This window comes from Sus scrofa, chromosome 9 (assembly GCF_054392235.1).
Source record: "Sus scrofa isolate SSC_HxYL_T2T_F1_AM1 chromosome 9, Sscrofa_HxYL_maternal_Yorkshire_Landrace_v2.0, whole genome shotgun sequence".
Classification (NCBI taxonomy): domain Eukaryota; kingdom Metazoa; phylum Chordata; class Mammalia; order Artiodactyla; family Suidae; genus Sus; species Sus scrofa.
In genome coordinates, this window is record NC_139391.1 from 4,342,819 (window position 1) to 4,355,410 (window position 12,592).

Below are 12,592 nucleotides of genomic sequence, written 5' to 3' on the forward strand. Positions count from 1 at the left end.
ACAAATTGTGTGATGCTCTCATCAGATTTTTATCCAAGTAAGTATCCTGTGTTCTCAGTTTAGAGTATGTAGCTGCACATACTCTACAACGTCATCCAGCTTTAGGTCCTCATGTGACTAATTAAAACCAGGCATCTCTTACTCCTAGTAGACGGCACTGTGGTTCACACAAAAATTTATATTGATTATGACAATGTGGCATGGATACGAAGATTTAAAGTAACCAAAGTAATAAATATGAGGTTTAGAATGGACATTGGAATGAGACAAAGGCGTCACACAGCGCAGTGGAGAAGAACCATCTTTCTTTTTAACATATGCTAATAAGTGGGGTATTCACATTCATTACTCTGAAATAATTCTTAATCCTAAAGACTACACTACACACAAAAACCAGAGTTCAGATTTATTTTAGATTTTAGCGGAAAGGCCAGATAATAAAGCCGTAAGGAGAAAATATAGGAGGGGATGCATTTCATTATTTTAGGATAAGCAATTTTTTTCTTACATAGTATTACACAAAATATTTAAAAATAGCTTTGGGGGAAATACCAATAAAGTGGGCTATGTTAAAATTAAGATTTTATGCTCATCTAAAGACACTGTTAATTAAAGGAGGAAGATACAGGGAGAAAATATATATATTAAACTGCACTGGATCTATTGATTGCCTTTGTGAAAACTTGTATAACTATATTATTAAAACATGACAGTTATGTCTCTATTTATTTAGGTCTTTTTAAAACGTCCTTCAGCAGTGTTTTGTAGTTTTGAGCCTGTAAATTTTGCCCATATTTTGATCTTATCTGAGCTATCATAAATGTATTACTTTAAAATTTTGGTTCCAAATGTTCAATAAAAATATTATTGAATTTTTTACATGGATCTTGATAAACTCATTCATTGTTCTCAGATGATTTTCTTAGTTTCCTTGGTGTTTATGTAAATAGCATTTCATCTGGAAAAGGGATGGTTTTCTTTCTTTCTACTCTAGATATCTTTTATTTTTTCTGTCCTTAACGCATTTATTAAGACTTCAAACATGATATTGGATGGAAGCAGTAAGAATGAAAACCTGTAGCTTGTTCCTGGTAATAGAGAGACACGACTTAATCTTAAAACATTATTTATAATGGTTTGTCCTAGATGTTTCTTATCAACGTGAGAAAGTTGCCCTTTGTCCTAGCTGGCTAAAGTTTTTATCATGATTAGCCATTAAAATATCTTCAAATTATTTCTGCATGTATCAGAAATTACGTGATTTTTTTCTTGTTCCCTTTTTTACTGTGTAGCATTGACTGATGTTGAGGGTTCAGTCCTCCTTCCATCTCTGAGATACATCCTAGTTTTAGTAATTTGTTATTTAGTTTTATTTTTCAGGACACAGTTTGCTAGTGCATAGTTGAAGATTTTAAAATCTATGTTCATGAAGAAGAGTGATCTGCAGCTTCTTTCCTTGTTTTATCTTAGTTTGGTTGTCACAATGAGCAAATTTATGCCTCTTCCAAAGTGAATTTGAAAGTGTTTTCTTTCTGTCCTGGTTTCCAAGTGATATTGGAAGCAACTGGTGCTATGCCTTCCTTAAATGTTTGACAAAATTCACTAAGATATAAAGAAAAAACAGATTATTTATTTATGTGTGAGTGTATTTTGTTAACTTGTTCCTTCAACAAATTGGTCTGTTTCATCTAAATTGTCACACGTAGGTGCACAGAATTGTTTAGAGTATTCCATTACCTCATTTTGCTACCTGGAGGGTCAGTACTGATATGCCTTCATCGATTTTTGATGTCGGTGGTTTTTCTCTCTCACTCACTCTCTTTTAATCAAAGTTATAGGTTTTATCAAAAATCCCGGTTTTGCTGGTGGGAATGTAAACTGGTACAGCCACTATGGAGAACAGTTTGGAGATACCTTAGAAATCTATACATAGAACTTCCACATGACCCTGCAATCCCACTCTTGGGCATATATCCAGACAAAGCTCTACTTAAAAGAGACACACGCACCTGCATGTTCATTGCAGCACTATTCACAATAGCCAGGACCTGGAAACAATCCAAATGTCCATCGACAGATGATTGGATTCGGAAGAGGTGGTATATATACACAATGGAATACTACTCAGCCATAAAAAAGGATGACATAATGCCATTTGCAGCAACATGGATGGAACTAGAGAATCTCATACTGAGTGAAATGAGCCAGAAAGACAAAGGCAAATACCATATGATATCACTTATAACTGGAATCTAATATCCAGCACAAATGAACATCTCCTCAGAAAAGAAAATCATGGACTTGGAGAAGAGACTTGTGGTTGCCTGATGGGAGGGGGAGGGAGTGGGAGGGATCGGGAGCTTGGGCTTATCAGACACAACCTAGAATAGATTTACAAGGAGATCCTGCTGAATAGCATTGAGAACTATGTCTAGATACTCATGTTGCAACAGAAGAAAGGGTGGGGGAAAAGCTGTAATTGCAATGTATACATGTAAGGATAACCTGACCCCCTTGCTGTACAGTGGGAAAATAGAAAAAAAAAAAAAATCCCGGTTTTGGTTTCAATAACATTTTTATCAATTCTGCTTCTATTTTCAGCATGCCTTATTTTTTTTTTTTAGTTTATTTCGGTCTCTGTTTTCTACCTTTTGTAAAGATGAAAGTATACATTATTTAGATATTGCTCTTATTTTTCTAATATAAGAAACCAAGCTCGCAGCAACATGGATGGACTCAGAAGTTATTAGACTAAGCGAGGTGCGTCAGAGAAAGATAAATATCACATCACGTCACTTATATGTGGAATCTAATATAAATGATACACATCAGAAGGCGACTCAACAGACTTCAAAAACAAGCCTATGGTCACTCAACAGGGAAGGTCAGCAGAGGGATGGATGGGAGTTTGGGACTGGCACGTACACACCACTGTATGGGAGCGGAGGGTCCGCAGGGGCCTGCTGTGTAGTACAGGGAACTCTACTCCACATTCTTTGATTACACAGAAGAAGAATCTGAAAAACGACGGATATGCGTATATGCACAACGAATCACTTGCTGTGCAGCAGAAACTGACAGGACACTGTAAATCAGCTACACCTCAATCCTCTTTTCAATGAAAAAAAAGAGTAAACAAATCAAATAAGCAATCTGAGAATGATGCAGGCGCCTCACACCCTTGAGAGGAAAGTTATCTTCCTTACTCTTCCTTTTGAAATAAATACTTTGAACCTGAACAGCTTAGGGTCCTTCCTTGTCCTTCCCCGGACTTCACTGCACCCTGAACACCCTCACCTGGAAGCTAAAGACTAGGCCCTGGGAGCACAACTGCCGGTGGGTTTAAGATTATTGGCGCAGGGGGTGTTTTCGGGAACTTTCCTGTTGGTTCTGATCTCTGATCAACGTGCCCTCTGGGCAAGTACTCTGATTCCAGGCAACGACCCAGAAGAACGCCTTCAAGATCGATTGTCTCCTGACTCCAGCTTTGATGACGGAGCTTCCCCCAAAGAAAGAAGAAGGCGTGTTTGCCCCAAGCCTGATTCCTAACCGAAAACCTTTTCCTCCCTTTTACTGTAAACTCTTTGCAAGTCTTTCTAAGGCGGGGGTGAGCACAACCTTTAAGGCATTACCTGCTGTGACCCTCTTTTGCCTGGCAAAGCAATAAAGCTATTTTGTTTCTCGCTTACCCAAAACTCTGTCTCTGCGTTTCAATTCCACACCAGCAGATGGAGGCCGAGTTCCGGCAACAAGAAGAAGCCGAGAGAATTTGTTTTTTTCTGTATGAGATGCATGCTACTCAACATTTCATCCCCCAGAAGAGGTTAAATTTATGTTAAATCACAGGTACCTATTCTTGTGATTTAATTTCTGATTAAGACAGAAGGTGTCTAAAAACTACAAACCTGGAAAACAAAATTGCTTATAAATTTAGGGTGTCTCTGTTTTCCTTTTGTCAACCCATGACTTAAATTGCATGAAATATTTTTAGCAACTTAGGAGGCTGATAAGGGTCAAGCAAGGCTATGCTTCACAGAGAAAAAAGGGAAACAGAAAAATGCACCAGAGAATGAACAATTTAACAAGAGGAATCATTTAAAATGGCAAAACAGATATATTCTTCTTTTCATACTTGCATGTAATAGTTCCACTGTTGAGAAATGATAAAATGCAACAAGACTAAAAGAGTCATAACACCACCATTTAAAAATAACTCTTTTATTTATATACCTTTTAATTTATATGTAGATTGGGCATCAAATTTATCACGTACAGTAAGACAATTTTGAGAGTGCCTTTAAGAATTACACTAGGGATAAAGTATAAACCAGGATTGTTCAAGGCTCACCAGGAAACATGCTCTTCCTATTTAGATGATCTCATGTGGCTTATGCATACATCATTAAAATACGTTCCGAAATATCATGAATATTTTTCCATTCTAACAATGCTCTTTTTTTCGAATCAGAAAATGTATCCATTTTATTGATGCATTACAACTGCTCTACATTTTGCCAAATTATGCAGAAAATACTGAAAATACAAGCTACTTTGTAAAACCAAAGACAAACCTTGAATCCAAAGATAACCTATGTTTTACACAGTGGACCCTTTTCCTGTGGTCAGCAGTACCTTTTAAATATCTATTTCCTTTGTTAAAATGATTATTTTGCATACTCCCTAAGGACATCTGCATTACAAACGAAGCTCGCTCATTCTCAGAAACTGTTTTGGGAGGCTTTTGGGAAAAGAAAGCGCACCAGCAAAGGGAGAAAGCAAAACAAGTTTAAATCGCGTGAAATAACAAGCATGTCAAATACACTTAATAACGTTGGCATTCTATTGCAATGTCAAGGATTCAAAGCAGAAATACAAACATTACATATACTGTACATAAAAGGTACTGCTACATGTGAGATTATTTTTCCAGCTGAATCAAAACCACACCTTGTATAAAGTTTAGCAACAAACAACCATGCAGACGTGCTGCACCATCCATCAGTTTAAAAAAAAATCGGCATAGGAAGCAGGGTCCATCTTTGGGTCGGTCCTGTCGCTGAGAGACAGTTTCCCTTCCTCGCCTAAAACAAAGCACCCTAACCAGTGGGTTTTGCATAACAATGCTGCAGAAAACACACAGCTCTGCCTGCCTGGCTCAGGGCAGTGGAGCTCAGCCCCCCCAGTGGAGGCCGGTGGGTGGTCACCCTGTTTAAATGGAGTCAATCCTGGGCCTGGGATGTTAGTTGAGCCCAGATGGGAGCAGCACTTCCTGGGGGCAACTGAAACCTCTGGAATGACCTAGCGTCCTGCTGCGCCTGGAGTGGCTGTGCCAACCCTTCCCACTTCCTCACCCCACGGGGAGAAGGTGGAAATACAAGTGCTGAGAGGACTTCAAGCCTTAAGCTGCTCTGAGGTCCGGCCACTGTCACGGGGGCCAGATGCTCACTTAATTCCCAGGGCTTCCGCCATCCTCTCAGGGCCACTCATGTTAAGCCCCAGGGACAGGCCCTGAAGCCACACTGAGCACACACACAGACCTGGGTGGAGGTTTACCTGGATAAATCTGAAATGCCAGTTTGCAAACAAAGACTGAAAATGTTTAAAATTCTTAAAGCCACCCACTGCTGGTAAGGTCATTAAGGTAACAGTACAAGCTCTAGGTGGTGGCTTCTCCCCATCAAGACTCCTGTCTTTTTTTTTCTTTTTTTGGTCTTTTTGCCGTTTCTAGGTCTGCTCCTGCGGCATATGGGGGTTCCCAGGCTAGGGGTCTAATTGGAGGTGTATCCACTGGCCTACACCAGAGCCACAGCAACACCAGATCCAAGCCACGTCTGTGACCTACACCACAGCTCACGACAACGCCGGATCCTTCACCCACTGAGCAAGGCCAGGGATCGAACCTGCAACCTCATGGTTCCTAGTTGGATTCATCAACCACAGAGCCACAAAGGGAACTCTGAAGACTCCTATCTTAAGTGGTATTCACTTATTGGACTGGGGGTGGGGTGCGGTGGGTAGGAGTGGCGTGTCTTCTGGTGTTTGGTGGTTTTTTTTTTTTTTTTCCTGCATCCCATTTCTCACAAAAACAACAAATCTTATCCCTTGTCGAGGAAAGACAAGGGACAAAAAATATTTCTACCAGAAACTAGATCTGCCTTCGAGCAAGAAAGTGAGAATGTGCTTGGCCAAAAGACACACAAAGATCACACACGCTGACCAGAAAACGAGAGAATACTAGTGACAGACACTATAAAAAGTGCTTGGGTATCTTGACCAATAATGCTGAAGACACAGTACAATATAATGATAAAAATACATATATAGAAAACGCCGACATGCTCCTGGACGGCTGTCCTGAGGACCTGGCCCCTCTTGCGAGCCCTTCCTCCTTACAATGAAGAAATTCCAGACACCCTGACAGCTCCTCGGGTTCAGCCTGGTACAGAGCTTGCTGACCAGGCTCCAGGAAATCTCCCATCTCCATCTGCATCTCCTCAACACCATCTCTACCAAGGACCAGTCCCAGACTTTTCCCTCAAACACATAACCTTCAGTTCAGATGGAACACGTCTAGATCTCAGAGCTAAGCTTCTTCCCCCGCATCTTTCACCCGCAGGAGCCTGGTCATCCCTAGAGCCCTCTGCCTGAGCCGGGTCCCAGCAGGAGCTGAGGACACGGACAACTCCACAATTGGAGGGGCCCCCAGAATCCACACTTGTACAAAGACACCCCAAGAGCCCAATGACTCAACAGGCTCTGGTTCCTTCTCAATATCCTTCACCTGCTAAGAAAGCTTTCTGTGAGTTCCCTGTCACCGGCGGCCTCACAAAGCTTCCTCATAGGATGGGGACGAGGTGAGCAATACAACAGGCGCTTCGGTATAAACACACCTGTTATGTGTTTTTTCAACAAGCAAATATTTTCCTAGGGATGTCAACTATTTGCAGGAAGGACCGCCACAGGGAAAAAAGGAAAAAGAATCTCATCTCAAAGTGATGGTACTTGTGCAACACGGGTGGGCCTAGAGATTATCTTGCTGAGTGAAGTCAGTCAGACAGCGAGACACCAGCATCATATGCTGTCGCTTACACGTGGCATCTAAAAAAAGGACACAATGAACTTCTTTGCAGAACAGAGACGGACTCACAGATATTGAAAAACTTATGGTTTCCAAACGAGACCGGTTGGTGGGGGGGGGGTGGAGGTATGCGCTGGGGGCCTGGGATGGAAATGCTATAAAATTTGGTTGTGATGATCGGTGTACACATGTAAATGTAATAACATTCAATGAGTCCTTAAAAAATAAACAATAAAAGTGATTGCACATTCTTAAAAACAATGCGAATTTAATATGGGCTTGACTCCCCTCACCTGCTTCCCAAATTCTCGCAGAAGCAAGGCAGCAACGCCCAGGGAGAGAGCCACGCGGGGAAAACCCTTCTCTGAGAACTCTGCTGAGCATCCAAAATGGAAAGGGGCAGAGGTGATGGTTAAAAAAGAGAAGCTGCTGTTCTCATTTTTCACCTTCGGCAGGGAAACCGAGAGCAACGCATGCACACGACACAGCTGCTCATCCTGTTCTGACAAATCCCAGGGAACAGCTCCGGTCCCCGGGGCTTGCCGGTCCATCCGAAGGCGAGCTCACGGTAAACTGTGAACCGCTGCATCATCACAGAAGGCACCACAATGCTGGGGAGATGGCTCGGATGGTCAGCGTCGGAAAATGAGACACGTGAACACGGGGAGGTTGCGACAAGGCTCTTTGCTTCTGCAGAAGGGCCGGATGCTCAAAGAGCGACTGCAAAGAAGAAAAGTCCCTCCCTTTTTATCCCTAAGGCAGGGGATGTACCTGCCCCCCCATGGGCCAGGTCAGGGCGCACATTCTTCTCCCTTGGCTAATTTGAAACGAATTGTTACTGGGAGAAGAGGGAAAGGGGGGGGGGCAGCAAGGCATTTCAGCCAAAACGGGGAGCAAAATGCAGTCAGCAAGATTTCCTTTGATAGACAAGACATTATGTCACTTTCCACAACAATAAGGGCAGGAGGGAAGAGACAGGCACTGAACAACCCTCACCAGACACACCTGTGCAAAAACAATGCCCAGGGTCTCCTCTCCTTGCAGGCAACGCACCCCCCCACCACTCAGCACTACAGCAGCAGGCTCTAATAGAGTTGCAATTAGTTCACACACATTCCAACAAGTATCAGTTCATTTTGATTCAAATACAATGGAGACAGCAATTCCATCTTGGGGTAACACTGGAGGATCAGATAAACACTAAATACACCAAGTGTAATCACTACAGATTTGATTACAGATGACATTTTGGGTTAGCAGGAAAAATTGCTTGCTATAGTCTTCGAATCAATATGTACATATTTAATTATGCAAAATAGTAAAACACCACCAATTACAAAATTTCTAAAATATTTTAAAATCCAGTAATAAATTAAAAAAAATTTTTTTGCCATTCCTACACGCCCTTATTGTATGTCTTAATAAGAGAACATTCAACTTGCTGCTGGCATACTAAGAAAGCTACTTTAAATGTATGAAAGCCATACACCACATTCTTACCTGGTGTCAGATCCTTTAGCTTTTGCCCCAAATAAATCACACAGAATGAAGGAAGAGATGAGGCAAAGAGAGAGAGGTGTGTTACTGAAAATTCACACTAAATCTTAGGGCAAAGCTCATCAATGCCAGTATCATACAACACAAAGAGATTTTGCGTTTCCTACATCAATCACCACCTTACAATAATCACCACCTTAACAGCTTTTCTAATAATACAATTTAAGCTGAGTCAGAAGGACTTTTAAAAAATAATTTAGAAAGAACGCGCAGGGCTTCATTTAAAAACACCTGATGCTTTCACAGTAGGTACAGATTCTCTCACACTAAGTTGCCAGCAAATAGTGAGCGGCCTCTTTAACGTGACTCTGTAAGTAACACACAGTAGAAAACTGACAGAACACTGCAAACCAACTATGATGGAACAAATAAAAACCAATAAAAAAGGAAACATACAATGAACCCAGAAGCCACGGAGAAAACCCCAAAAGTAACACAAAGTAGTGTGTACCCAGTTTTGCAAAAACAGCAATTTTCCATTAAGTATAATGTGACATGAAAACAAAACTAAAACACTAAGTTTAAATGTCCCATTAGCAAAGGTAAATTCTGAGACGTGTGAGAGAGTAAAACACGGACCTGTGTACCTGCTCTTAAAATAAGGAATTACTCTTCGCTCTAGTGACGGCAGCCTTCATCACATGACTTGCTTAGGCCACCACACCATAAAGAGGTTTAACTGAGTCATATGTGAACTAAAGATGTAAAAGCATAATTTAAGTCTCACAGTCTCTTTTTCTCAATGGCGCAACCATCGTAGTTCTATACAAATGCATCGCCTTCATACTAAGTTTCAGATTGAAGAACGAAGCAGGAAAAATGAAGGAGAAATATGCTATTTTTGTTGTTGTTAGAAGCTCATGAGATTTGGGGAATTTTATTATAATATTATTTAGTTCACATTGCTTGATACGGTATCATAAATGGCCCCCTTTCTCAATTATCTCCCTCTTCAGCCAAAGATCAAAAGAATAATCAAAATTGTCCTCTGAAAACACAGTTCAGACTATGACCCTTACTTACATGCAAATAGACTGGGTTTCTCATTTTACTCAAAGCAATAGACTAATTCTAATAATCCTTACAGGGGCACACAACTCTGGACCCCTTTCATGGCCAGAACCCACCTCTTACAAGTGACCTCCCCATGCATATGTCTTTCTGCTTACTCCAGCTTTCTTGCAGATAATAAAAAATGCAAGCTATGTGCAACCTCAGTCTTTTCATTTTTTTTTTGAATTTATTTTTTTCCACTGTACAACATGGAAATCAAGTTACACATACATGTATACATAATTTTTCCTCCCATTGCTGTGTTGCGAACATTTTCTGTTTTTTTGTTTTGCCTGTAACTTTCTTCCCCAGATATTCAGGAGGCTCATATACACTAAACATGGAAACACATTATTGCAACACACTTGCTCATCAATTCCTGTGTCTCCTCCAAGACACTCTATATACAGAAAACCATAAAGATTACCACCAAAAAACTGTAATAAATTCAGTAAAGACACAGGATGTAAAATCAACATACAAAAATCAATTACATTCCTATACGGTATGAACAAACTATCCAAAAAAGAAATTAAGGAATCAATCCTATTAACAGTAACATCAAAAATAATAAAATACTAAGAAATACATGTAACCAAGGAGACGAAAAGATAAGTACATTAAAAATTATAAAGCAACAACGAAAGTGAAGGAGACACAAATAAGTGGAAAATATTTCATGTTGATAAAATGAAAGAAATAATACTGTTCAAATATCCATCATACCCAAAGGGATCTCTAGCGTAAATGCAACCATATCAGATACCAATGGACTTTTCAGAGAAATAGGAAAAAAAAAAAAATCCAAGAATTTATATGGAACCACAAAACCATCCAATAGTCAAAGCAATCTTGAGCAAGAACAAAGCATGGTACTTCTTGATTTCAAAAATAACACAGAGCTACAGTATGTCACTGGCACAAATCAGACAGATAGACAAATGAAGCAGAGAGCCCAGCATTAAGCCTGCCCACGTATAAGCAACTGATAGACAACAAGAGTGTCAGGAACACACAATGGGGAAAGAAATGTGTGTTCAGTAAATGGTCTGAAGAAACTCTCCTACCTGATCTGGTGGCACTGAAGACGTGGACCCACCGGTTCAGGGCACTTGCTCTCTGAGAAAGGTATCCAATCTTTGCAGGTATTATCTCCAAACTGGCAAGTCAGCATCACCTCCAAAAGCGGTTCCATCACTTAGTTAGGGCTACTGCTTCCAGGTCACCTGATATGTAAGATGCCATGACCAGGTGCCCACAGCTGCACCCCCATTACCATAAATTTGTTTGCTGTGGTATTTTGTAAGATCCCATTCTTGTGAATCAACTACTTTGTAAATCCTTGGTGTTGCTGGTTGAGGTCCTGCAAGCAGAGAAGGTTATATCACAGAAAAAACAGACTGTGGTCGGTTCCAATTATGAATTGTTGATCTTTTCAGAATGAAAGAGGTCCACTATAATTAACAGGCCAGGAAGTGCCTGGTCGGTCTTCTCAAGGAATGGAATCACTTCGGCTCTGTTTCTAGAAGGTGGGACATTCAGCAGCAGCCACAGCAAAATCACTGGTGTGTGGGAACCAAAGGAATTGATCCCATGTGAAAGTTCCCAAGTCTACTGAAGACATCTGACACCTGTTCCAGGACTGGAGGTGACCGAGAACAAATTATGGCCGCTGGCCAAGCCATTCTGTATAACTGGATGTTTCCTGTTCCTTCCATACTTAGTGCTTTCTGCTAAATATTTTTTTTTTAATTTTTTTTTTTTTTTTTTTTTTTGTCTTTCGTCTTTTTTTGTTGTTGTTGTCGTTGTTGTTGATGCTATTTCTTGGGCCGCTCGCGCGGCATATGGAGGTTCCCAGGCTAGGGGTCCAATCGGAGCTGTAGCCACCGGCCTACGCCAGAGCCACAGCAACGCGGGATCCGAGCCGCGTCTGCAACCTACACCACAGCTCACGGCAACGCCGGATCGTTAACCCACTGAGCAAGGGCAGGGACCGAACCCGCAACCTCATGGTTCCTAGTCGGATTCGTTAACCACTGCGCCACGACGGGAACTCCTCTGCTAAATATTAATTGTACATGCAAGCATCTTTAGACTGGTGTCCTCTGCTGTGGATCAGCCACAGGTCTCTTCCCCAAATCTTTCCCCAAGGTTCCACTGTTTCTCCTGTCTTTCCCAGGAGTCTGAAGATAGTCTTACCTTAGGGCACTTCTTTTTCAACACACAGTGGATGAGCAGGTGCACCATTTGAGGCTGTAACACGGGTGCATTCGCGTTGGCCAGATGTTCCAAGTGCCCTTGCATTTCCCTTCATTATTATCAGGGACACACTCGCAGGATCTGAAACAGAAGAGGCTGCAAGGTTGCAATGACGCACTTATTCAGAGGTCAAGCTTGGCTTGTCTTCTTTTCCCTCCGCTGGTTGTAGGAAACCAACCTGGGAATTCGCGTAGTGCTCCATGGTTAACAAACCTGAGTAGTAGTATCCGTGAGGACGCGTGCTGGATCCCCGGCCTCTCTGGGCGGGTTAAGGGTCCCGCGGTACTGCGAGCTGCGTGTAGGTTCCAGACGCGGCTTGGATCTCGGATCTCGCGTTGCTTTGGCTGGAGCGTGGGCGGCGGCTGCTGCTCTCATTGGACCCATAGCCTGGGAACGTCCATATGCTGCAGGTGCAACCCAAAAAAGACACACGCACACACACGCACACACACACAAAATTGAAAGAAAAAGAAAAGAAACCATCCTGAGACAAGCTGTGACTTGAAGAAGTGGCGACATGAGCCTGGCAGGAGACAGGGGCCTGGCAGGAGACAGGGGCAGGAGGGACACGGGATGGGTCCGGCTGCCCCGCCCCGCCCTCCATCCTGCCGCCTCCTCATTGGGGCAGAGGAAGGTTCCCAGTAG

General features: G+C 42.0%; 2 protein-coding genes across 2 annotated transcripts in view; both read right to left on the reverse strand.

Moving 5' to 3' along the window:
* Window positions 1-8,749, reverse strand: part of LOC146399674 (olfactory receptor 51Q1-like) — a 49,584-nt gene extending 40,835 nt beyond the window's left edge. The window contains exon 1 of the mRNA XM_084974992.1: window positions 8,579-8,749. The gene's annotated coding sequence lies outside the window, so the exon portion shown is untranslated. The remainder of the gene's footprint in view (window positions 1-8,578) is intronic.
* Window positions 1-12,546, reverse strand: part of LOC100624506 (olfactory receptor 51Q1-like) — a 46,533-nt gene extending 33,987 nt beyond the window's left edge. Inside the window, exons 1-2 of the mRNA XM_084974995.1 lie at window positions 11,743-12,546; window positions 10,756-11,418 (exon numbers count right to left, since the gene is read on the reverse strand). The gene's annotated coding sequence lies outside the window, so the exon portion shown is untranslated. The remainder of the gene's footprint in view (window positions 1-10,755; window positions 11,419-11,742) is intronic.
* Between the last annotated feature and the right edge of the window lie 46 nt (window positions 12,547-12,592).